Source organism: Notamacropus eugenii, chromosome 4 (assembly GCF_028372415.1).
Source record: "Notamacropus eugenii isolate mMacEug1 chromosome 4, mMacEug1.pri_v2, whole genome shotgun sequence".
NCBI classification, from domain to species: Eukaryota; Metazoa; Chordata; class Mammalia; order Diprotodontia; family Macropodidae; genus Notamacropus; species Notamacropus eugenii.
In genome coordinates, this window is record NC_092875.1 from 274,056,909 (window position 1) to 274,081,860 (window position 24,952).

General features: G+C 38.3%; 1 protein-coding gene across 5 annotated transcripts in view; it reads left to right on the plus strand.

The window, feature by feature from the left end:
- LYN (LYN proto-oncogene, Src family tyrosine kinase) overlaps positions 1-24,952 on the plus strand; it is a 160,851-nt gene that overhangs the window by 22,664 nt on the left and 113,235 nt on the right. Inside the window, exon 1 of one of the 5 annotated variants that reach the window (XM_072604622.1) lies at positions 1,689-2,076. The exons of 1 other annotated variant lie outside the window; for it this stretch is intronic. The gene's annotated coding sequence lies outside the window, so the exon portion shown is untranslated. Of the gene's footprint in view, positions 1-1,688; positions 2,077-2,112; positions 2,536-2,942; positions 3,141-24,952 lie in introns of those variants that run through there. 3 more of the 5 variants (XM_072604618.1, XM_072604619.1, XM_072604620.1) reach the window with 3 other exon arrangements.

Sequence of the window (24,952 nt, forward strand, 5' to 3'; positions counted from 1 at the left end):
TCATGAAGGGGAGTAATGTCTAATAAAGCTAGAAAGGTAGACTGGGGCCAACTTGTGAAGGGCTTTGAATGCTAAACAGAAGACTTGATATTTGATCCTAGAAGTAACAAATAGCTTTTGGAGTTTACTGGGTACCAGGGATGACCTGATCAGACCCAAGCTTATGGGAAACCACTTGGGCTTGTGTGGGAGGATGAACTGCAGTAGGGAGAGAGAAGGCCAGGAAGTCAATCAGAATCCCATTAAACAGTTCAGGTGAGAGATGATAAGGGCAGGAAATGGGGTGATGGTTGGTGTGAGAGGAGAGAATAGAGAAGGGGACAAAATGAGAGATTATGTGGAGCTAGAAATGACAAGATTTGCCAGCTGCCTGAATGTGTGGGATAAATGAAAGTGAGAAGTCAAAGATGACACCAAGGTTTCAAACCTGTATGACTGGAAGGATTGTGATGACCCTTAACAGAAACAGCAAAGATAGGAAGAGGGTTGGATTTCAAAGGAAAGGTAATGTAAAGAGATCTGTGATGCAAAATACAAGCTATTCATGTGGGATAATTCTGTTAGATTTGTTCTATCCCAAAGGAAAAAGGAGGAAAGGGAAGGACAGGGCTCTTCTTCTATTACTTCCCTGGAGTGGAGTCTACCTTTTTAGGGGCGCCTGTCACGGGAAAGGATCTGAAGGAAAGGGGTGTGAGTATGCTAGGGATTTCGAGGGGGATTTTCTAAAGGCATTTGTCCAGTTGTCAATGCCCCCTTCGAGTTTAGGTTGTAACTGCCCTGCGGGGCAGAAGAAGTATCGTCCAGAGCTTTCACGCTGAGGGAGTGTTATGCTTTGATGAGTGAAGGATAGGTGTGGCTTCATCGAAGAGAAATCCTACAACTCCTGGAAGGAGACTGGGATATGACCTAGGGTCCCGGTGGAGTGAAACAGCACTGAAGAAAAAACATGGGTTCAAATCCAGACTCTGATTCACCTGTGTAACAGCGGGCAAACCACTTAACTATTAGGGTCTCAGGTAAAATGGATCTTTATGTACTCTAGCATCCTAACTTCCAGCCATTTTTTTTAAACCCACCTGTCATTTTATTGGATTAGGGAACTAACCCCATCAGTCCATGCCTAGCTGCACCGGCATAGCAATTTAGTCTTCCGGAGTTGCCTGGACTACTGAGAAGTGACTTGCTCAGGATCACACAGCCAGTGTGAGTCAGATACGACTTGAACAGAGTTCTCTCCCGACTCTAAGACCAGCTTTCTAGCCACGATGCTGCATTTCATGATCTCAGCGTCAAACCCTTCTTGTTCCTTTTCCCCTTTATCAGAAGCAACATGGTGTAGCAGAAAGAATCGCAAAATGATCAAACCTGAGTTCAAATCCTGTATTTGCCACTAACTACTCAACCCCTCCGTGACTTTATCTGTAAAAGATGGTAGATATTTTCCCAGGTCTCTTCCAGTGCCAATTCTGTAGATATGCCCTTCACTCCCCATCTGAAAGTCTCTGAGCTGCATCTTCAATCAGGTGACCAGCCTTCACTTAGCTTTTCCCGGGTTCGCTTTTTTTTTCTTTTTCTCTAAACTCCTTGGGACGGTCACATAGAAGAGTAAGATTTTAAGCCAAGAAGACCCAACGGACACCTCCCCCATTGAAGGCTGTGTATGCAAATCGAAATACCAGGAAGTAGCTGGGAACCTCTCAGCCAACCCCCTGAAACCCAGCTTAGTTCCTCTCTGGCTGCCAGGGGCTGGGTGCTCGAGCTTGCCCTGAAACTCTGGGGCTGCTCTAGACTTTTTCTTGGCCCAGGGAAGAGCGGCCACCCCTCAATTCCTGGTGGGCCTCCAACAGCCACAACAGAGTAGGGGTTTCCCCCTTTCTGTCCGGAACCATTGAAACTTTTCTCCCGATCCCTGTCCCCTTTTCTCCTCCCTCTCCCTTCTTCCCTTTTCCCAAAGCCTCCCTGGGCTTCGCCTCCCTGGGCTTCGCCTCCCTCACTCCTTTCCCCACCCCATCCTAGATCTGGGCTGAAGTCACCGTGGAGCTCCAGCGCGGCACCCCAACTTTCCAAACCAGGAGGGTGAGTAGCGGAGCGGGATCGTGGGACTCGGTGGGTCCATTGGGATGGGATGAGAGGCGGCGTCTCAGGGAGTGGCTCCCCGGGCTGCTTGGAGAGGAAAGCGTTTGGTCGGGGCTCTAACTGATTTGCACAAGTCAGCAAACATTTATCAAGCGCTTACTGTGTGCTGGGAAAACGGTGCTGAGACAAGGACAGAAAAAGCTGGCGAGTGGCCCAAGAACTGGCGAGAGGCCCGTGTGTGTGTGTGTGTGTGTGTGTGTGTGTGTGTGTGTCTGTGTGTGTCTGTGTGTGTCTGTGTGTGTCTGTGTGTGTGTGTGTGTGTGTGTCTGTGTGTGTGTGTGTGTTTGGGGGCGCGGGAAAAGCTCCCGGCACTGAAGAAAGGTGGGGGTAAGATCCCTTAGCCAGCTGGTTTGGGGAGAAAGCTGCTGTCCCTTCCTGCCACCTCAGCCCTTGACTAAGGTACCCTTGGGTGTCTTGGTTACAGGTCCCCGCCCCGCTTTCTTGGCCACACAAAACGCGTGGGCGGCTGCAGAGCAGCCGACGGGGGGGAGGGGGCGGGAAATCACTGCAGGTGCTTTACCTGTCGCGGGCGCCGAGCCCAGGAGGGGTGTGCGTGTGTGTGTGGGGGGGGGTTCGCGAGCTGGGGGCGCCGGCCGATGCCAGGGGAAAAGGTGTCTTTTGCTTTTGTTTTGGTCTGAGGTGCGGAGCTGGAGAGTTAGAGTGCTTTGGACGCTGATCTCTCGAGCTGTGTGTCCCGGGGTGGTGGGGGGGTGGGAGGAGGAGGAGGGGGTGATGTGGGACGTCCCTCCGTCAGCTTGAAAAGGTTGCTGGGTTTCTCCGCCTCCTGCTTGGCTTTCCAGAAAGTAAGAAGTTCCCTTGGCTTTCCCTGTGCGGGCTGCGGGCGATAAAGGGGCAGAGGTGCTCTCCGGTGAATTGTCAGCTTGCGAAATCCTCTGCCCTGGGATCCCCGGAGAACGTAGCAGGATTAGATGGGTTAGAGCTGGCAGCGGTCATCTTCTTTTCGAGATAAAGATCTAAGGCCCAGAGAGGGGAAGATCACACAGGTAGCTGGGGCAAAGCCAGGAGCCGACACGCACATCTTTGGAACATGATTTACTGGATCTCTGAATCGATACTAAAAGGAAACTTAATTTTTCTTTCTTTTTTTAAATCACATTTCTGGGCAGAGAGGAAGCAGAGTTTTGTGTGGGATGTCTTCAGGGCTGCTGGTCATACAGTTATTGGGGAACAGGGCTTACGGACATCTGATAAGCTGTCCAGCCCTTTAGTGAAAAGGAAGCGAGAGTTATTTTGAGACTACAGAGGTTTGCTTTTCCTTTGCACTGGGGGAAGGGTGTAGCTCCAGTCGCAACTTTTTCCTGCATGATCTCGTTTGCTTTAGCTTTCTCCAGAGCTCAGTAAATGCAGTTGAACTTTTTGGCCTGATTTTTAAGTCTGTTGATCCACTCTGCAGAAAAGGTGGGAGGTGTTTTAAGAATCCAAACTGCATCCAAATCCAAATTGCTTGATTGCCAAAATAGCAGGCTGGGAGGATTTTTGCTCAATTTGTTGTTTCCTAACCCAATAGTTAGTCTGTGACATAGTTATGCTCCACAGATATGAGCTATCCTGTGTTCACTACGTAAGAAAGGGAATCTTTGCACTGTATAATTTGATCTTCATAAAATAGGACATACCCATAACTAATGCCCTATGGGGTATTTTTATTACTATAAAAACTTTAGAGTTGCTATTACAGTTTGGAGTCCAAAGGCAATGTCGGTTGGGTGCCTGAAAAAAGTCATGCATGTAGAAGAGAGAAATTTATAGAAAGAAAAAGATGATTAAAATAACATTCAAAAGTAAGAAAAAAAAAGAAAAGGTAAATGAAAAGATGATGAAAATATAGGAGTGAGGTTTATTTGTTTTTTTTTTTCAAGTGCAGCACCAGCATCTTAATAACAAGGACAAAGAATGCTTTTTGAGCTAAGGAAGAAAGAAAATTTAAGTTTATGAGAATTTTTTGGTGATGTATTGGGCCTCCAGTGGGTTCTCAGTGTTTAGATGCAGAAATTCTTGAGAAGCTTCTTTATGAATTCTGTAAGACTTGGGAACTTTAATTTTCCATAATCTATATGGTAATAAAGCATCAATGATAATTATGCTGGGAATGTCATTAAATGAAAAGAGTAACCAGGTGCAGGGAGAATGAAGACTAAATACTTTGGGGTTTAGTTTTGTTTTCTTTCTCTATTTACATGAGCTTCCTGGTATAGTAGATATATTCAGGAAGGCTTTCATTCAGATGCTTCCTCAGACAGTTATTAGTTGAATGACCCTAGTGGGTAAGTCACTTAACCTTTTAGAGATACATTTTTTTCCTCATCTACAAAATTATAATAATAATTGTACCTAACCCATATGGTTATTGTGAGGTTCAAACATGATAATGCATGTCAAATATTGTGCAACCCTAAAATGATTAACTAAACATGGGCTTAACTATAGTAATAATTATGATTAATTACACTCCTTCCCAAGATTGGCCTTTGTAGTTACATCATAGGTAGGAAAGGTCTTGGTTTAACTTCATTAGCTTCCGATAATCAAAATTCTGTTCAAGAGATAGTTTTTCTATGCTGTGAAAGTTTGATACTGAATGCTAACAGCTGACCTTTAATCAGCTAATGTGGTTAGGTCTTTGAGTTGTAAAATGTGGAAAGATAGTTCAGATCAGTAAATGAACATTATGCTTTACATTTGTATCTGAAAGGGAATTCCTCAGAATTTCAGTGGTTTAAAAGTGATTCAAGCTATTAGGATACTAAAAACGTTAAAAACTTTGCAATTTAAAATATTCTTCGTACAAACTTATGTTTATCGGAAGGTAACGTAAATAGAAACATACACATCTGGATAGATAGCTAGGTTTTTACAGTGGATAGGATTTGGAGCCAGGAAGACCTGAGTTCAAATTCTGTTATGGACACTAACTAGCTGTCTGACTCTGGGCAAGTCACTCAGCCTCTCTGTGCCTCCTTTCCTAATCTGTATGATGGGTATAATAGTATCACCTACCTCATAGGGTGTTGTAAAGATCCTTTGAGTTAACATTTGTAAGGCATTTTATATGCACTTTAAAGTTCTGGGTATAGAGCCAGGAAGACCTGGGTTCAAGTCTGCTTTGTTCCATATGCTGTCTATGTGGTCTTAAGTGAATGCTTTGAGGCACTCATTTAACCACGGAGGAGTCTAGGTCACTCTATGACTATAGGTTTCAGAGAAGGTGTGTTGACCTATCTTGTTGCAGCTGTTTATCAAAGAGTTCTGGTACCAATGGAATCATCAAAGGTCCAGTTCTTATAGCTATACATGTACATATGATGAAAAAATATTGATGTGAATGTTAGTACATAAAAGTTTTCTAAATTTTATCGATAAACAATTTTGTCCACATCTGTATACACAGATATTGGTCACCATTAACGTTATGATGTTTTCTTCAGGTATTCATCAGGGATAAGAAAACAATATTAATCAAAGTTAAGACTTAAGTCAGACAAAGAAACTTCCTCAGGAACAGGGGCTACATATCTGAAACTGACTTGGTATCTTCCACTGGACCTGTAACAGTAATAATACATTAGAATTATTTCATGCATTATTGTTTTATCAGAGAGTCTTTAACTTTCATTATAGTTTGATCTTCAGAACAAACTTGGAAGTCAGGCAGATCTTATTTTCTACATTCCCAGGGAAAGAAACTGAGCCTCCACTGTGAAAAGAATAACCCAAGGTCACATGACTAGAACTCAAGCTTTTTGACTTCTAATCCAGTATTCTTTCCACTACACCATGCCACTGGGCACAGAAAAGGCACTCAGTAAGCATGTCTTGATCAATTCTAGGAAAGTAAATAGTGCTGTGGATAGAACTCTGGCCCTAGAGCCTGGATTACCTGAATTCTAATCCCATCTCGAACAGTTGCTTAGTTGTATGAACCTCTGTATATTATATAATGTCCATCAGCCTCTGTTTTGTCATCAGTTAAATGGGGGTGATAACAGAAACTACCTCAGGTAGGACAAGAACATTTAGATTTGTAATGAGACAGAGAGAGACAGAGAGAGAGAGAGAGAGACAGAGACAGAGACAGAGACACAGAGAGAGACAGAGAGAGGAGTCCATAAGCTTCATCAGACTGCCAATTTGGGTCCATGATGCAAAAGTTTTAAAACTTTGGTATAGAAGATTGTTTGAGTTGTGTCGTTTGGTGACCCTAGACACTTCTCTAAACCTTTTACCTTGTCACTTCCCTGGCCCACAGAGCCTCTTTTGTACCTTTTGTAAAATCTAGCGATTCCTATGAAGTGCCCAGAAAGCACTTGCTTCTCTTGGGCTTTAATTACTTTCCTATTATTCTGGAGAATATAGTGTCGTGTATCTGGGAAGAGCAATGATGATCCATAGGTTAAGTGGTGGAGAATTAGAGGAGGTAGTGATTCTGAAAGCATGGTAAAATTTATGAAAATTAATGGAAGAACATGGAAGAAAACCTTTAAAGGTCCATTGATGTCCCTAATATTGATTAGGGACTTATACATACAACTTCTGCATTTTATGACAATTAAATCACACAACTTTATGAGTGGTTTCTCTTCTCTCTCTTTCACTACCCACCCCCAGAACCCTGGCCTACATTTATTATTTATTTATTTTTATCACTTTCGTTTTTCAATTTTGAATTCCAAATTCTCTCTCACCCACTCCTTCCCACCCACTGAGAAGGCAAGAAGTATGATATCAATTATACATGTTAAATCATGCAAAACACATTTTCATATTAGCCATATTAAAAAAAAACAAGAAAAATAAAGAACGTGAGAAAATTATACTTCAGCTTGTACTCAGAGTCCTTCAGTTCTCTCTCACTGGAGGTGGATAGCATTTTTGCTTCATGAGTCTTTGGAATTGTCTTTAATTATTGTATTGATCAGAGAAACCAAGTCTTCCACAATTATCATCATTGCAACGTTGCTCTAAATGTGCACGATGATCTCCAAGTTCTTCCCATGTTATTTGTCTGAATTACAACAGCAAAGTGTTGTGTAAATACTAAATATTACTATTATTAATTTTAGATTCTCTAAGAAAAATTTTGCAAAGGAATTTTCTCAAATATTCTACCCCATTGTACACCCAGAAGGACTGTTTTGCTGGTAATTACACCTTGGAGGGTAATATGCTTTGGGACTGACTTCCATTAGTTACTTTTAGGATCATAGAATCTCCTGCTGGAAGACACTGTAGATAATATAAATTCATCTCATTGCTTTCTAGTTTCACTAGAATGAGAATCTGCAGATATTAAACTTTTGCTAATTTTTTTGTATTCAATTTGACAAATATTTATTAGATACTTGCTGTGTGCAAAGCTCTGTGGTGGACACTATGGGAGATAGAAAGTTTGGAAGAGACACATTCTTGCCCTCTGTGAGACTTAGAGCAAGTCGCTGACCCTTCCTTAACTTTGGTTTCCATCGGTAAAATGATAAATTTGGACTAATTGACTTCTAAAGACTCATGTGACTTTAAATTTCAAGTTACCAGGGAGTCATAGCAGAGTTGGAAATGGAAGCTGTATATCCTGATATACATACATATATAACATATCACGTATATAACATACATACATACATACATATTTCTAAAAGTATTTAGTAATTAAGGCAATGATTTTTATTCTCAAAGCTCCAGCAACAATCCCTCCAACTTTCTTCTATTAAAAAAAGTACAGTAGGATTTAATTAATTCAACCACCATTTATCACATTTTCATGTAAGGGGGACACAGTATTAACATCTTCCCCTAATTCTACATTTCTGAAATGAGGAGTCTATTTTAATCTGTACTTCATCTATCTAAGCTTGAGGCTTTATAGAGAGGAGGAGAGATGATGAAGGGAGGGCTCAGATGGGCAGGAAACAAGTTAATGAGATGAGACTGGAAGGAAAAATTGATTAATAGGGAATATGATGAAGTTGAGGAGACTTTTAGTTTGAGGAACACTAACGCTTGTGTTCAACACATCCAGGTGCTGTTCTTTCCTAATTAGCTGTCCCTTATGTCTGAATTTACTTAGCATAGAGTGGCTATTCTTAACCTGGGAACCACGAACTAATTATAAGCAATTATTTCAACAACTGTTTTAAATTTAATCTCTTTCTTTGTAATCATGTGTGTGTGAGAGATATTACTTCATTGTCTATGGTACCTTATAGCAAAATGTAGTTTCTCTGATTATCCCTTTTAAATAGGTCTATTTTTGTTTTTGTCTTGTCTGAAATCATGATTGCTACCTCTGCCTTTTTAAAAAATTCAGCTGAAGCACATTAGATTCTGCTCCAGCCTTTTATTTTAACTGTGTAGTATCTTTCTGTTTCAAATGTGTTTCTTGTAAACAATGTATTGTTGGATTCTGATTTCTAATCCATTCTACTATCTGCTTCTGTTTTATTGATGAACTCATCCCGTCACAGTTACTATGTATTTCCCTCCATCTCATTTTCTTTAGTTTTATCCTCTACTTCTCTTTTTATCCTGTCCCTCCTCAAAAGTCTATTTTGCTTTAAATATTGACTCTCTCAATATTCCTTCTCCTTTATCATCTTCTCCTTCCACATCTCTCTCTCATCCCTTTCTCCTACTATTTCCATATTTAGTTATATTTCTATACACAACTACACAACTGAGTGTGTGTGTGTGCATATATAATATATGTAAAATATACATACATACATACACACATATGTATATACTTTTCTCTTTGAACCAGTTCCTACAAGAGCAACGTCCAAGCATTTCCTGCCACCCCTACCCCCCTTCCCTTCTACTATAAAAGCTCTTCCTTGCATGCCTCTTGTATGTGAGAAAATTTTCCCCATTCTACTTTTTCTTTCTCCCAGTATATCCCTTTTTCATCTCTTCATTTTCTTTTTTTTTTTTTCCATATTGTCACTTTATTTAATTTACATGCAGAGTACATCAAGCAAAATGCCAGAATGGACAAATCAAAATCCAGAATTAAGATCACAGGAAGATCAGTTATCTCAGATATGCGTGACAGCATACAATACTGCTGACGGCAGAAAGTTAAGAATTAAGAAGCTTCTTGATGAGGGTGAAAGAGGAGAGTGTAAAAGTTGTCTTGAATTTTAACATTAAAGGCAAAAGGAGACAGTGATGGCAGAGGATGAGATGAATAGTATCATGAAAGCAACAACCATGACCTTGGACGGACTTAAGGAGATAGTGGACAGAAGGGCCTGGTACATGATGGTCCCACGGAGTCATGAAGAATTGTACATGAATGAAGGACAACAATGGTGTAGATGATTGAAGATAATGAGGTGGCAAATCTATATTGTCATTCCAGTGGAAACTAGTTTCTTGGTCTATTTCCCATTGTATCACTGCTGCTGCTACACATCTTCATCAAAAGCTGAATAGGTTGAATAGTATTCAGCGTTTTGGGTTCAAATCCTGGGCAAGATTTCTTAATTTCCTGAATAGGGGTTTAATAGTAAAGCCAGCATTTTGGGTTCAAATCCTGGGCAAGATCTCTTCATTTCCTGAACAGGTTTAATAGTATTCAGCATCTTGGGTTCAGAATCGGGGCAATATTTCTTAATTTCTTTAGGACTAAGGCTTCCGACGAGCATAGGTGGGCCCGGGGCCCCCGAGACTTCCCGGAAGCCTGCTCTACACGCCGCAATCCGCAGAAATGCCCACCCATGGCGCTTTAAGGAGCTCAGCAGCCAGAAAGCCATTTTCTTTTTTTTAAAGCATTCCAACGTATTCAACTCACATCCATGCCCTTTGTCTCCATAAATTCCTTTTAACTGCTCTAATAAAAATAAAGATTTTAGGAGATACATGAATCATCTTCCCACATAGAAATATAGTTTAACTTTATTGAGACTCATCATTACTTTTTCATGTTCACTTTTTTATGCTTCTCTTGAGTCTTGTGTTTAAATGTCCTATTTTCTATTCGGCCTTGGTCTTTTCATCAGGAATGCTTCAGAGTCCTCTATTTCATTAAATGTCTATTTTCTCCTCTGAAGGATCATACTCTTTTGCTGGTAGGTTATTCTTGGTTGCAGTCCTAGCTTCTTTTTCTTCCAGAGTAACATATTTAAAGCCTTCCAGTCTTGTAACATGGAAGCTGCTAAATCTTGTGTAATTGTGACTGTGGCTGCACAATGTTTGAATTACTTCTTTCTGGCTGTTTGAAGTATTTTCTCTTTGACCTGAAAGTTCTGGAATTTGACTATAATATTCCTGGGAGTTTTAATTTGGTATATCTTTCAGGATATGATCTGGATTGTTTCAATTTCTATTTTGTCCTCTGGTTCTAAGATATAAGGACAATTTTCCTTGATAATTTCTTGAAATATGATGTCTAGACTTTTTCTTTGTCTTTCTTAAATGGTCTCTTTTTGATATATTTTTCCAGATAATTTGTTTTTCCTGAGATGTTTTACATTTTCTCCAATTTTCCCATTCTATTGACTTTGTTTTATTGTTTCTTGATGCTTATAAAGTATTATAAAGCTTATAAAGCTTCCAGTTGTCCAATTCTAATTTTTAAAGAATTATTTTCTTATCTGGAAAATAGAATGGTAGATATTGGGGTTGACCAACACCTAACACGGTATATCAAAATAAAGTTCAAATAGGTACGTGGTTTAGCAATAAAGGCTGATACTATCAACAAATTAAGGGAGCAAGGGATAGTTTATCTATCAGATTTATGGAGAACAGAGGAATTTATGACCAAACAGGAGATAACATTATGAAATGCAAAATGGATAATTTTAATTACATTAAATTGGAAAGTTTTTATGCAAAGTCAATATAACCAAGATTAGGTGAGAAGCAGAGAACTGGGAAAAAATTTTTGCAATTAGTGTCTCTGATAGAGGCCTCATTTCTAAAATATATAGAGAATCAAGTCATATTTACAAGAATACAATTTATTCCTCAGTTGATAAATGGCTAGAGGATATGAACAGACAGTTTTCAGAGGAAGAAATTAAAGCTGTCTATAATCATATGAAAAAATACACTAACTCACTATTGATTAGAGAGATGCAAATCAAAACAACTCTGAGGTACCACATCACATCCATCAGATTGGCTAACATGACAAAACAGGAAAATGATAAATATTGAGGAAGATGTATGCAAGTTGGAACACTAATTCATTGTTGGTGGAGTTGTGAGCTGACCCAACCACTCTGGAGAGCAATTTGGAACTATGTCCAAAGGGCTATAAAAACATGTGTACCCTTTGACCCAGCAATACCACTTCTAGGGTTGTATCCCAAAGTGATCATAAAAAAAGGGAATAAGACCCACATGTACAAAAATATTTATAGAAACTTTCTTTGAGGTGGCCAAGAACTAGAAATCAAGGGGATGCCCATAAATTAGGGAATGACTGAACAAATTGTGTTATGTGAATGTAATGGAATACTATTATACTATAAGAAATGGAGAGTGAGGAGACTTCAGAAAAACCTGGAAAAATTTATGTGAATAGATGCTGAGTGAAGTGAGCAGAAAGAACCAGGAGAACATTGTACACAGTAATGGCCACAGTCAACGATGACTTATTTAGATAGATTTAGCCCTTTCTCGCAATGCAAGGACCTAAAACAGTTCCAAAGAACTCATGATGGAAAATGCCATCCACATCCAGAGAAAGAACCGTGGAGTCTGAATGCAGAGTGAAGCAGACTATTTTCTTTTTTGTTTTGTTTTGTTTTGTTTTTTCTTTCTCGTGGTTTCTCCCATTCGTTGTAATTCTTCTATATGACATGACTCGTATGAAAATATGTTTAATAGGAGTGTATATGTAGAGCCTATATCAGATTGCATTTTGTCTTGGGGAGGGAGGAGGGAGGGAGTCAGAAAAAATTTAAAGTGTATGGAAATGAATGTTGAAAACTAAAAATAAATAAATTAAAAAAACTGAATTATTTTCTTCAGTGAGATTTTGTACCTCTTTTTCTATTTGGCCAATTCTGTTTCTTAAAGAGTTCTTTTCTTTGTTGAGTTTTTATACTTCCTTTTCCATTTGACCTATTCTGCTTTGTAAGGGATTCTTTTTTCCAGTTAATTTTGTTTCTCTTTTACCATTAGTCTAATTCTGATATTTTATTTTTTGTGTCTCTTTTACCAGACTGTTAATTCTATTTTCATAATTTTTTTGTGTCACTCTCTTTTTCTAATTTTTCTTCTACCACTTGTTTCTTTCTTTTACTCTTCCAGGAATTCTTGTTGGACTTGTGTTCAATACCATTTTTCTTTGAGGCTTTAGTTGTAGCTGTTTTTGCATCATAGTCTTCTTATGAGTTTGGTCTTGGTCTTCCCTGCCATTACAGTTGCTTTTTATGATCAAATTATTTTTTGCTGTTTGCTCATTTTTCCAGCCTATTTCTTGACTTTGAACTTTATGTTAAAATTAAACTCTGCTCATGGTGGGGATGGAAAGGCACTACCCCAAACTTCAGGCTATTTTATGCTGCTGTTTTCAGGGCTAGTTCTGGGAGTCTGCAAGTTTTTGGCACTTCCCAGGTGGTATGACTCTGGGAGAGGTATGGTCACTGCTCTCCTAGTCTGTGCTCTGGTCTTTACCCAGGAAGAGTCCCTGGTTCCCTGTAGCAGCATTCTCTTTGCCTTGAAACTGGGACCAGAGACCCTGATTCCTTGTGTCTGATCCCCAGTGCTCCTTTCCACCCTGGAGCTATGACCCAGAGCAGTGCATGGGCAATAGAGTTGCCATCAGCGTTAGCTCTATCCAGGGCCCACAAAAGGTCCTCTATTGTCTTTTTCTGACTAGTTGTCAATTCTCCTTACCATCTCTGAGCTGGGAGCTCCAAAGATGCTGCTGCTTCCACAGTGTGTGTGGGCTCAGCACAGACTTCCACCTAGGTGTCAGAAACTTTTGTCAACATCCTAAAATTTCTTAGGCCAGAAAAATGACTCATCCTGACCTTTTGTTGGTTCTGCTATTCCAAAATTTGATTTAAAGTGTTATCTTAGAGTTGTTTGGAGGGGAATGTTGGGAGAGTTCAGTTGGGTTGCCTCTGATCCACCATCTTGGTTTTCAGTCTACCTCTTTCACAACTTCTAAAAATATAAATCTACAATAGGGAAGGGAGCAAGGCTGGGAAGGAGGCTGAAAATGCAAGGGGGAGTGAGAGTCTTTGGTTTGAGAAACTGAACTTCCTCGTTTGACTTTTTCTAAGTTTCGATCCCTCCCTCAGAATTTCTTGTCCTCAGTTAACTGGAAGAACACTGAAGAAATTCTGGGTGAAACATTCTTGGTTAAGAGAATCATGAGATTCCATAATCAACAGATTCTACCCTTCCCAGCAAAGACCAAAGGGACAGCAAGAGCTTCCATTTTTATCTTACTGGGTCTTTTTTCTCATTCTTTTTTTATATTATACAAACTTCTTTTCCTCTCACTGAACAGAGTTGTGGGGAAGTAATTTTCTTTAGCGGCACAAGGCATTATTCATCTGGGGTACTTTGCTATTAACAGGGTTATGGTGTTTTTTTTTTGTGTTTTTTTGGTGGAGGTTAGGAGGATGGAACGACTCGATTAGAAAAGTGAAGGGTTTCATCAGTTCAACTCGATGGTCTGTGTTGGCTATCTTACCTTTTTGTTCTGCTAATTCAGTGAGCCCATCTGTGCTGTCAATAAATCATTTTTTTTGCCCTACAGTTCTTTATAAAATGTGTCTATATGAGTACTGCAGTTTTTCATTTGTAGTAATAAGAAGCATATAAATAACTCTTCCACTTATGATAATCCCTTCTGTTTGTATTGTAAACTCTACTGTTGAAAAAGTGCTTTCATATTCATCATCTTATGCTAAACCAGGGGTTCTCAACATTTTGTGTGTGTATGTACTAGATCCCCTTGGCAGACTGAGGAAGCCTGTGGATTCCTTAAAATAATGTTTGTAAAAACATAAGATAAAAGACATAGTATTGCAAGGGAAACAAATTATAATGAAATACCATTATGGAAATGTTTTTAAAAATCAAATTCTTGAACTCCAGGTTAAGAATGTCTAGGCTTGGGATGGGTGGGTGAATGAGACCTCCTTTAATGCTTCCTTAATTAAATACCTCTGTTGCCTGCCTTTTGAGAAATCCATCTACCTCTAAATCTGACCAGCTGGGAGTTTGGGGAAGGAAGCTAATAGCTGATAGGATCAAAGGATTTAAAGCTGGAAGAGATCTAAGAAGTCATCTAGTCTAGCTAGCCTAACTATTCTATAAATGGGGAAAATAAAGTTCAGAAAGGTTAGTACATGGCACACTCAGCATTGAACCCAGGTCTTCTTTGTCAGAATACAGTGCTTTTTACATGTATACATTGTCACTCTTATCCCCAACACACAATGGAAGATAATGTTACTATAGTATTATTTCTTATGGTGAAATAATCCTATCATGCTAAAAGTATGTTTATTCACCCCAAATATGAAGTGCCCACTGTGTGCAAAACGCCGTGTTAGGTGTATGTGATACAAAAAACATTTATCTAAATAAATAATAGATTTCTAATATCTTCAGATAAGATACCTATCCTTGCCCACTTACACTCTATAGTTCAGTAGTGGGACAAAACATGAATGTAGATGACTAGAATACACTATATCATATGATAAGTATGGTGGAGAGTTAAAAAACAGGGTTATATGAGGTCTGAGGAGTGAGAAATGAAGGATTCGTGGAGTGAGGTATTTTCTATATAATTATTTAAGGGATAAATGGTAATTAAGTGAAGAAGAGGATATGGGACATCCAGTTATAAGGAATAATCTCAAACACATGGATACGGAAGAACGTTTGACATGAGAGTAGTCTAGTTTTGCTGAATCATAGAGTGTTTAGAAGACAGCAATATGAGAAGGCTAGTGATTTTAGGGGGCTTTAAATGCCAGATAAATGAGTTTGAACTTTATTTGAGAGACAGTAGTGGAGTCACTAAAGATCTTTAAACAGAAGAGTAGCAAGACTGAGTCTATGCATTAGAACGACTATTCTGGCAGCAATGTGAAGGACAGATGGGTAGAAGTGGAGCTTGGCAGTAAAAACTCAGGACTGTTGCAGTAGCCCAATCGCATGGTCATGATAGTGAATCAGAGCTGGGAAATCAGGAACAGAAGAGAAGATGTGGGAGAAAGATGTGGAAGTGGAATCAACAGAGCTTGGGGATTGTTCATATTTGAAAGGTAAAGGAAAGGGAAGAGTCAAAAACAATGCCCAGATTTATAAACATGAGACACAGAATGGATATTGGTGCCCCCCAAAAAATAGTGAAATGAAAAGAAATCGTTTTGAGGGAAGGTAGGTAACAAGATATGTTTTGAACATGTTGAGTCTGAGATGCTATATCCGGGTGATGTCTTGTAGGTAGATGAAGTTGAAGTTAAGTTGAAGATAGATCAGGACTGGAAATGTAGACCTGGGCACCATCTATGTAAGGGTCATAGTCAAAGCCATGGGTAGAATTACCTAGGGAAAGAATATTAAGCATAAGATAAGGTTGAGGATAGGACACGGTGGAGAACCTTCAGCCTTGAGGCCACATGTGACCTTCTAGGTCTTTAAGTGCAACACTTTGACTGATTCCAAGCTTCACAGGACATTTGGCCACAGGTTCCTCACCCCTGGGATAGACTCTAGAGGAAAACATTCATTAAGGATTGGGTAGAGAATGAAGAGACAGCAAAGGAGATGGTCTTAGGTAGGACCATGTTGGTGTTTGGTTAGAATGGGGTAGAGAAACAGGTTGTTGAATTTGGAGAGTATGATTTGAAAGGTGAAGATGTTTGATGGATCATCAAATTGAGTACTAAGCCCCCCAAAGAAAAAGAAAGGTATGGGTTGTAGAAGATGATTCACCTATTGAGGAAGTTGGGAGAGGGATATAAAGTACAGCAGATGGCATTGAGAAAAATTGAGAGTGGGTATACTGGGAATTCATGGGTTTTGAAAGTGGAAAAATCTTTTATGGATGGAGGTGGAGGAATATTCTGGAAGTAGCAATAGAGAACAAAGACTGTGCCTATCTTTACTTTTAAAAATATATGATATTGATGGCTTTTATTTTTTTATCATCGGAAATTTTCTCCCCAACCTTCCCTCTTCCTCCTCTCAGAGAGCCGTATCATAACATGTTTGGAAAGAAAAAAATAAAATGAAGAAGAGAAGAAAAAATCAGAAAAACTAATCAATATATCAAAAAATTTGAAATTATATATATTACCCTCATGAACCTCTCACATCTACAAAGGAGAGAGAAAGGAGTTTCTTCTCATTTCTTTTCTTTGGGGCCATACTTGTTTTGTTTGGTTTTTTGTAATTTTACACTATTAACTTCTGATTGTTTTGTAGTTCTTTCTATTTACATTACTGTTGTCATTGTATGGATTGCATGCTGCTTTTTTTCTCTTAGCCCTATGTGGTAGGTAGACTGGAAGAAGTGGTCTCCACTGTATAAGATTGCAAGTGATATGGTATCCCCAGTAAAGAGCCAGGTTTCTGTACAAGTGAAGAACTGGAAAAAGGAAATTGGAAGAAAAGGTCAAGGATTTGGAGGGAATTGTTGGGACATTTATATTCCAGAATTAGGTGGATGTGTGTCTCTCAGTTATGGAATTCAAGTTTGAATAAATGTCACCTATTCGATTTATAAGCTGACGTAGTCAGAAAGCATTAGCCTGCTTCATTTCTCTCTTATAGGTTCAGACCTCCATATGAGAAGACTCCTGGCAGGTTTTTTTTGGGGGGTAGAGCCTGTGAATCCTTCTTGTAATCCCAGTGTATATTTGTATAAATCTTTATATTTAATTACATCCTCCTCTTCTTTCTACTCCCTCTCTTTTTGGGTAGAATCAGGTGCAAAACTAGATATATGAATTTCCTCACATGGGACTAACAGGCAGGAGTTAGGCTCTCTCTCTGTCTCTGTCTGTCAGTCAGTCAGTCTGTCTGTCTATCTGTCTGTCTGTCTCTCTCATCACTTCAGCCTTTGGGAGAGATGATTGTGTTGTATGCTTAATCAAATCAGCAATATTGTCACATATAAAGAAAATTTGCAAAGCACTTTACATACAACAGGGCAGCAGGTTAGTTTCTTTGGTTGTTTGGGCTTTTGAACAGGTTGAAAACTTGGTGCCTCTCTCTTCTCTTTCACTGTTCTTATAAATTATGATAAATTCCACTATGAACAGGAGAGAGATTAATTAGGCCACTTCTCCTTTCCATGGGGAAACTATCTTGCTCAATCCAGAACCAGCACTTCAGGAGGAGGAATTGGTGCCCAAGTGTCAGAGGAAGTGACTCTTCCTTCTGCTCTTTGAGCCTCAGCAGGGTGACCTGAATAATTACCAGTAAAGTACCACCTTTCTTGGAATTTATACCACCAATTATACCACCATAAAGTACCACCATTCTGGAATTTATATTTTCTCATTTCTTCTCACCATATTTCGGCAAGTGGTTACACAAAAAATTCTGTCTCTGATTGTTTAAGAAGCAACATCATATAATGGGAAGAAAGAGACAAAAGGGTATACCTGAAAAATTGCAAGACAAAGAATCTGGATTCTAATGGACAAACCACTTAACGTCTCTGAGCATCAGGTTCCTAATCTGTAAAATGAGAGGGGTCAGATTTTCAGTCACGGCCAACTCGACCCTATTTGGAATTTTCTTGGCGAAGATACTAGAGTGGTTTACCATTTCTTTCTCCAGTTTACTTTACAGATGAGGAAACCAAGACAAACTGGATTAAGTGACTTGCCCAGAGTCACACAGCTAGTATGTGCCTGAGGTCAGATTTGAACTCAGGAAAGACTCTTCCTGACACCAGGCCCAGCCCTTTATCCACTATACCACCTAGCTGCCCTATCTGGGTTAGATTATATGACCTCTTAAAGTATGTTCTGGCTCCAACTCTAGAATCCCAGATCCAAACTAGGTATGCGGATCCTGGAGTCAGGATAAATCTGAGTCTAAATGCCTCACCTGGCACTGATCATGTGGGACCACGGGTAAGCCATTTCTACATAGGAGGAGTGTGGTTTTGACAGTAAAATTCATTAATATTCTAAATTGCTGTATGAACGTTTAAATGATTGTTATATAAATGCTAGTTCTCCTTTATGTAGCACTTTAGGATTTACAAAGTGCTTTACATATATTTTTATATGTTAATAACAGCCATACTCGGCATTTACATCGCATTTTCTGATTCACAAAGTGCTTTACAAATATTGTCTTGTTTTGCTCATAGCAAACCTGGAGGTAGGTGCCATTGGTGCCCCTTTTCACAGGTGAGGAAAGTGTGGTAGGCAAAGGTCAAGTGACTTGCAGAGTCACACAGGCTATCTGTGTGTATCTCAGGCTAGATTTGAAATGAAGTCTTCTTGCCTCTAATTCTAGAACTATATACAAGGTAAAACCAAAACAATGAAAATCCTTTCCTGTCTGGTACAGCAGGTACCCAATAAAGGTACAAACCAAACAGTAGAATAGAAATCCTTGCTATTCAGAATAGATTTATTTCCTGAGAAACTGTATAAACCATAACTCTGTTTAAAGCACCTCAATTGACTTAGTTACCTTAGGAAAAATATACTGAATTTGTCTCTAAAGCAAATGTTATAAATTATCTCTTTTCAAAGAAAACCTGATATGCAAAAAAGACAACCCCAAACAAACCAAACCAAAATCCCAACTATGTAAATGTACCCTTATTTTTGATTTTGTTTAAAATCACTATAATTTTTCATGAAAATGTTCATTCCTAGGTAGTTAATCTTCCTTTGGTAGAATTGATGCCTTATACGTAATAGCTTCTTAGCGTGTATCCGTTGATTTATTGATTGAATAACTGAGCTTACTTGCTAGGGGGACTGTCTCTCATGTCTGTATAATGCCACAAAATAGGTGATGATGTCCTTATGTGTAGTTAACTGTAAATAGGAGTAGAGAACTCAAAGTGTCTGCTTTCAAAATCTTGAATTTAAATAATAAAACTTTAAATTGTATTTTTCTTTTTTAGAGAAGTCTGGGTATATGTTTCTTTTTGTGGAATGAATTACTGTTATGAACTTTTGGAGACATATTTTGTTCTATGGATATAGCCCCATCTTCCATCTTTCTGTCTTGTTGTACATTCCTCTACTTTGCATCCTTTAAATATAAGGGAACTTTGTATCTAAACTGATGAAAAAATGTGAGTGTCTTGCTTCCAAATGTTCTCCGTCATCTCATTATAGAATTGACAGGAAGATGCTTCATTGGGTATCCTTATGATTACCTCCTCTATACTGTCCCCCCAAATCTTTTTTTCTCCCGGTGGTTAGAGAGACCAACAAGGAGCGGAAAGATAGATGTGAGGAATGATTGTGGAGTAAGTAAGCAAAATGGCTAAGGGAGAAGTTTATTGCAAGAATGCTTCAATTAGATAAATATTTATCAAGTGGCAGGTGATGGAGCAATCAGGATGTTAAAAACAACCCGTTACCATTCATTAAATTAGCTTTCAGACTTGAAGGGAGGGGGGGATAAGATATTTACAGAAATAGTTATAATGTGAGTTAGATGAATGGAGTTCAAACAGGAGAAAGATGGATTACCTCCCTCTACTGGGGGGATTAAAGAAAGACCCTTCCAGGATGTGCATGTGAACTGGAAAAAAGTTCAATATGTAGAAATAAGATAGGAATGTGTTTTAGATATTAAAGGAACTGTACAAATTCATAAAAGCTGGACAAAAGATTAGGTCAGGGAATAGCTATTAATCCACTTTGGCTGGGCCACAGAGTTTGTGGGAAAGAATGTTATGAAATAAGACCGGAAAGGTAGGTTGAAGCCAGAACCTGGAGGGCTTTAAATACCAGGGTGTAAAAAAATACACACACATATGTATATAAACATGTATTTATTTGTGTGTATGTATGTATATGTATGTGTGTGTGTATATATATATACACATATATATAGTTTTCAACATTCACTTTTAAAAGATTTTGATTTCCAGATTTTTCTCCCTCCCTTCCCCCGCCAAAAACAAATAATATGTAGGTTATATTCATGTTAAATATATTTCCACATTAGTCATATTATGAAAGAAGAATCAGAACAAAAGGGAAAAACTAGGAGAAAGAGAATGGCAAAGAAATGAAGGTAATACGCTTCAATCTGCGTTCAGACTCCATAGTTCTTTCTCTGGATGTGGAGAGCATTTTTTATCATAAATCATTTGGAATTGTCTTGGATCATTGTACAGCCCAGAGGAGCTAAGTCTATGGTAGCTGATCATCACACAATGTTGCTATTATTGTGTACAATGTTCTGCTGGTTCTGCTCACTTCACTCAGCATCATGTAAGTCTTTCCAGGCTTTTCTGAAATCTGCCTGCTCATCATTTCTTATAGCCCAATAATATTCCACTACATTCATATGCCACAACTTGTTCAATCATTCCCCAACTGATGGTCAACCCCTTAATTTCTAATTCTTTGCCATCACAAAAAGAGCTCCTATAAATATTTTTGTACACATGGGTCCTTTTCCCAGGGTGGAAATGTTGTTGAACTGAACTGATAATTGAAAAAATATCCTTTAGTCAATGGGGAACAATTAAACTGCTTTAAACAGGAGGCTGTGAGGTCACAGTATGTTAGGACAATTATTTTAGCATGCATTGTAAAGTAAAGATTGGAGAGGGTGAGAAATAAGGGTTACAAGTAGACCAGTTTAACGACTATTGTAGCTTAAGTGAAAAGTAGTGGAAGTGGGGCTTGCTGTGGAGATAGAAAGGAAGGTGATGAATTTGAGCGGGATTGTGGAGGTAAAATCAAGAGCAAGAGGGAAGATTCAAAGTTTGTCTTAATTTCATTAACGGGGAATAATTGTGTCATTGAGCAGAAATAACATTTGGGACAGGTAGATATGTTTTTAGGGGCTGTTTCTGGGTGACAGAGGAAGATGATGGGTTTTCAGTTTGATCTGTCATAAAGCTGTTGCAATGTTGATGTGCAGTAGGCAGTTAGAAATTTAAAGACAGGACTCAGGAAAGAAGTTGGGAATGACGATACAGATTTGGGAGACATTGGCACATAAGAGCAGATGAGATTACCAGCTAGAGAAAGCATAGACAAAACAATAAAGAGAACAAAACCTGAAGCTGGGATGCCTGGACAGGAGCAGTACTTATTAGAGTTTATTTTTTACTTGGTCTGGGACAGAGGTGACATGATTGGGTAGACAGACGTGAATGCAGGGTTGTGCTGTTGCTGCCCTTTCTGACAGGTATGTTGTGGAAGGTACCCTTTGTGAATGTCTTTTCACTTGACTAGAATCTTGTATTTGGTGTTCCATTGAATTGATTTCCTTCCAAAGATCTTTTCTGAGCACCTACTTATAGTGCTACCTGAGCAAAATTCATCTTTCTGTGGTAGTTCAGGAGGGTTCAAATCCTGGTTCAGATACTTATTTTTGACCTTGGGAAAGTCAGTCATTTTTTAGCCCAGTTTCCTCATCCAGAAAATAGGGATGCTGATATCATCTTCTTTACAATTGAGAAAAATGTTTGAAAGACACTTTGCAAACTTTAAAGTGCTATATAAAAGTAAGGCGGTTTTGTCTGTTATAGACTAGAGGTGAAGTAACTATTTGAGAAGTTTGAGTGAGTTTCCCAGTTATGATATTATAAGGACTCGTATTAGGGCCAGGAGCAGTAGGGATTGGAAAGAAAGGAATGTATAGAAGAGAGGTTAATGGTAGAACAAAAAGGTATATTAGAAAGTAAGGGAATAAGCATTTATAGAGTGTCTACTGTGTGCCAGACACTGTGCTAAATACTTTACAACTATCTCATTAGATCCTCAGAGCAGCCCGAGGAGTTAGGTCATTAGCTTCATTTTATAGTTGAAGAAACTGAGGGAAACAGCAGTTAAGTGACTTGCCTCAGGTCAGTTAAAGGCAGCTAGCTAGGTGGTGCAGTGCATATAATGCTGGGTATGGAGTCATCTTCATGAGTTCAAATCTGGCCTCATGCACTTAGTAGCTAAGTGGCACAGGGCAAACCTTGCTTTGCCTCAGTTTCCTCATCTGTAAAATGAGCTGGAGAAGAAAATGACCAATGTATCTTTGCCAAGAAAACCCAAGATGAGGTGATAAAGAGTCAAACAGTACTGGAATGACTGAACAACAAAACTTCCTGAATCTAGATCTAGAAGTCTATAAACTGTGCCACTTAGTTGCCTTAAAAGTATTAGAGCTTGCCCAACCCTCTTATTTTACAGATGAAGAAAATGGCCCAGAGAAATTAAGTGGCTTGCCCAAAGTCATACCAGTTATAGAGATGGGATTTGAATGTAACATGTTTCTCTTAGCATTTAGATCTCAGCCCTGCCATTTAGGTGTGTGACCTTGGGAAAATCATAGGTGTTACTTTATTTGATCTTTACTATAATTCTATGATGTTGGGTAGTACCAGAATTATTCTCAGTTTGCAAGGTAAATTGTACCTAAATTTTAGCCCTTAAGCCAATCATTGCCATTGTCTAAACACCATACTATAATAACCACACTATATTTAATAAAATGAGAAGGAAGAAGATAGGGAGTGATGAGGGGGGAAGAAAGAAAGGAAAAAAGTGAAAACCATAACAGATCAGGCCATATTAGAACATGTTAGGCATATCCTTTAGTTTAATAGAAACACTGGATTTAGAGTAATAGAAGAAAATATCAGTTCAGAAACTGGCTCTTCTCTATTTAATTCTTCCTAGAGCTTTGCATTTTGTATGTGCTTGTAATATCTTGTAGTAACGTTTTTCTGTATTTATGTCTAAGTATTGATAAATAATTATACTACAAAGTTGTCAAATAGGGTCATATAATCACAGAAGTTTAAGTTGGAATACATTTTAAAGTTAATCTCATCTAGACCTCTCATTTTACACATGAGGAAAAAGAAGTGAAAGAAATAGTGATTTGATTAATGTTATGTTTTAGCAGTAAGTAGTAGAACCTCAGATCAAATCCAGGTCCTTTGATGACAGATCCAATGCCCTCTAAAAGTTATGACTGAAGAAGGAAGTTAGCAATCAGGGGCTTTTGGGGCAGAAGTGGCAACCAAGATTTTTGTATCAATCTTGGTCAAAAATAAAGCTGCCACATCAAGAAAACTTACCCATTGCTGTCCCTTTTCCTTACTTATACAACCTCCTCTCTTGTTTCTAAGTCAACTTTTAGTAGTGAACTCAGATAAGTATCTGCTCTTTTCCTTTTCATCTGTGGATTATTAAAAAATACTTGTTAACTAAATGATTTATAAACAAAGCTTACCCAGGGTCTGATTGGTAAAGATGAAGATTAATAATGGATGTCAGGGTATCACATGAGAAAAGAGAGCTTCCCCCGCCACTTTGAAATAATCATTTAATATCTGCCTTAAAGGATGTTAATATCGTCTTTGGGCAGAATTTCTTTTAACTTTGGACCAAAACATTTGTCCCAGTTCCTCTTGAAACTGCGCTAGTTAGAAGTTTTGGAAAACAGTTTGAAGATTTGTGGTATTAGCATTATCTATCCTTTGATACTAAAGAGGCATGCTTTCTTCCTGAAGATACTCTGTGGGTAAAGAGTGCTACACCTAAACACTTGTTACTGAAGTTATTGAAATTAACAAAATAAATTCATCAAAAGGCTCCATTTTAAGTAGAATTGCTAAAATGAATTCAAAAGCATAAATCCTCCTGCTTCACTAGCCTTGCAGCAAATAATCACAGAATGTTTGCTACATGTATAGATACAATGTGGGATACAGAGATGAACTATATTGGGCCACATCCCTACACTTATGGAAATTCTTTGCTGTGGATAGTAAAAATTACTTACCATAGTATTCAAAAAGCTGACTTCTTTTTTCATAAGGCTAGGGATAGGGACTGGGCTCACTATTTCCTTGCTGTTAAGAACTCTGTAATGAGGAAATCCTATCGGTCATGGCAGATCAGGCACCTTCTCTGCAACTTAAATTTTTAGAGACTTATTTAGAATAGAGGTAGCAGACAGAGGGCCTATAGTGGGATAATACTCCTAGTGTGGCCCAAGCCGGATTAAAATGTAGTTAGAAAATAAATTAACAAAATGGATAAAAATACAATGACAATTTTATATTTATAAGTATATTGATTACACATTAATGTTATATAATATATGAACTAATAAATATTATTTAGTATAATATCAATAACAATGTTATATGTAATATCTGTTATATTATTAATTGTATATCATTAGATGATATTATATTTTAAAACTAAGTCAATATGAAGCCTGCAAAAATTCTTAAGTACAGTTTAGTGCCCCCCTTCATTTTTATTTGAGGTTAATACCACTGATCTAAAACACTGAGAGATTAAGTTATCAAGGGTCATATGACCATTATGTGTGAGAGGTTGGACTTGAATCCAGGTCTTCTTGGCTTAGAGGAAAGTTCTCTGTATACTACACTACACTGCCTCTTTTGCCTTCAAATTGAATGCATATGGGGAATGGCAAATGTTGAGAAAAACATTTTTGAATCATTTAAATCTTATAATACTTTGTATGGTCTACATTAAGAAACTTTTTAGAAATTTCAAAAAATTAAAATTTAATCAGGCCATTATTAGCAAGTTTTCTTAAATTTAATTGAAATGAATGTTATTTTATCACCATTCCTACAGAAAGGAGTAAGCAGGGTATAGTGTAAAGAACA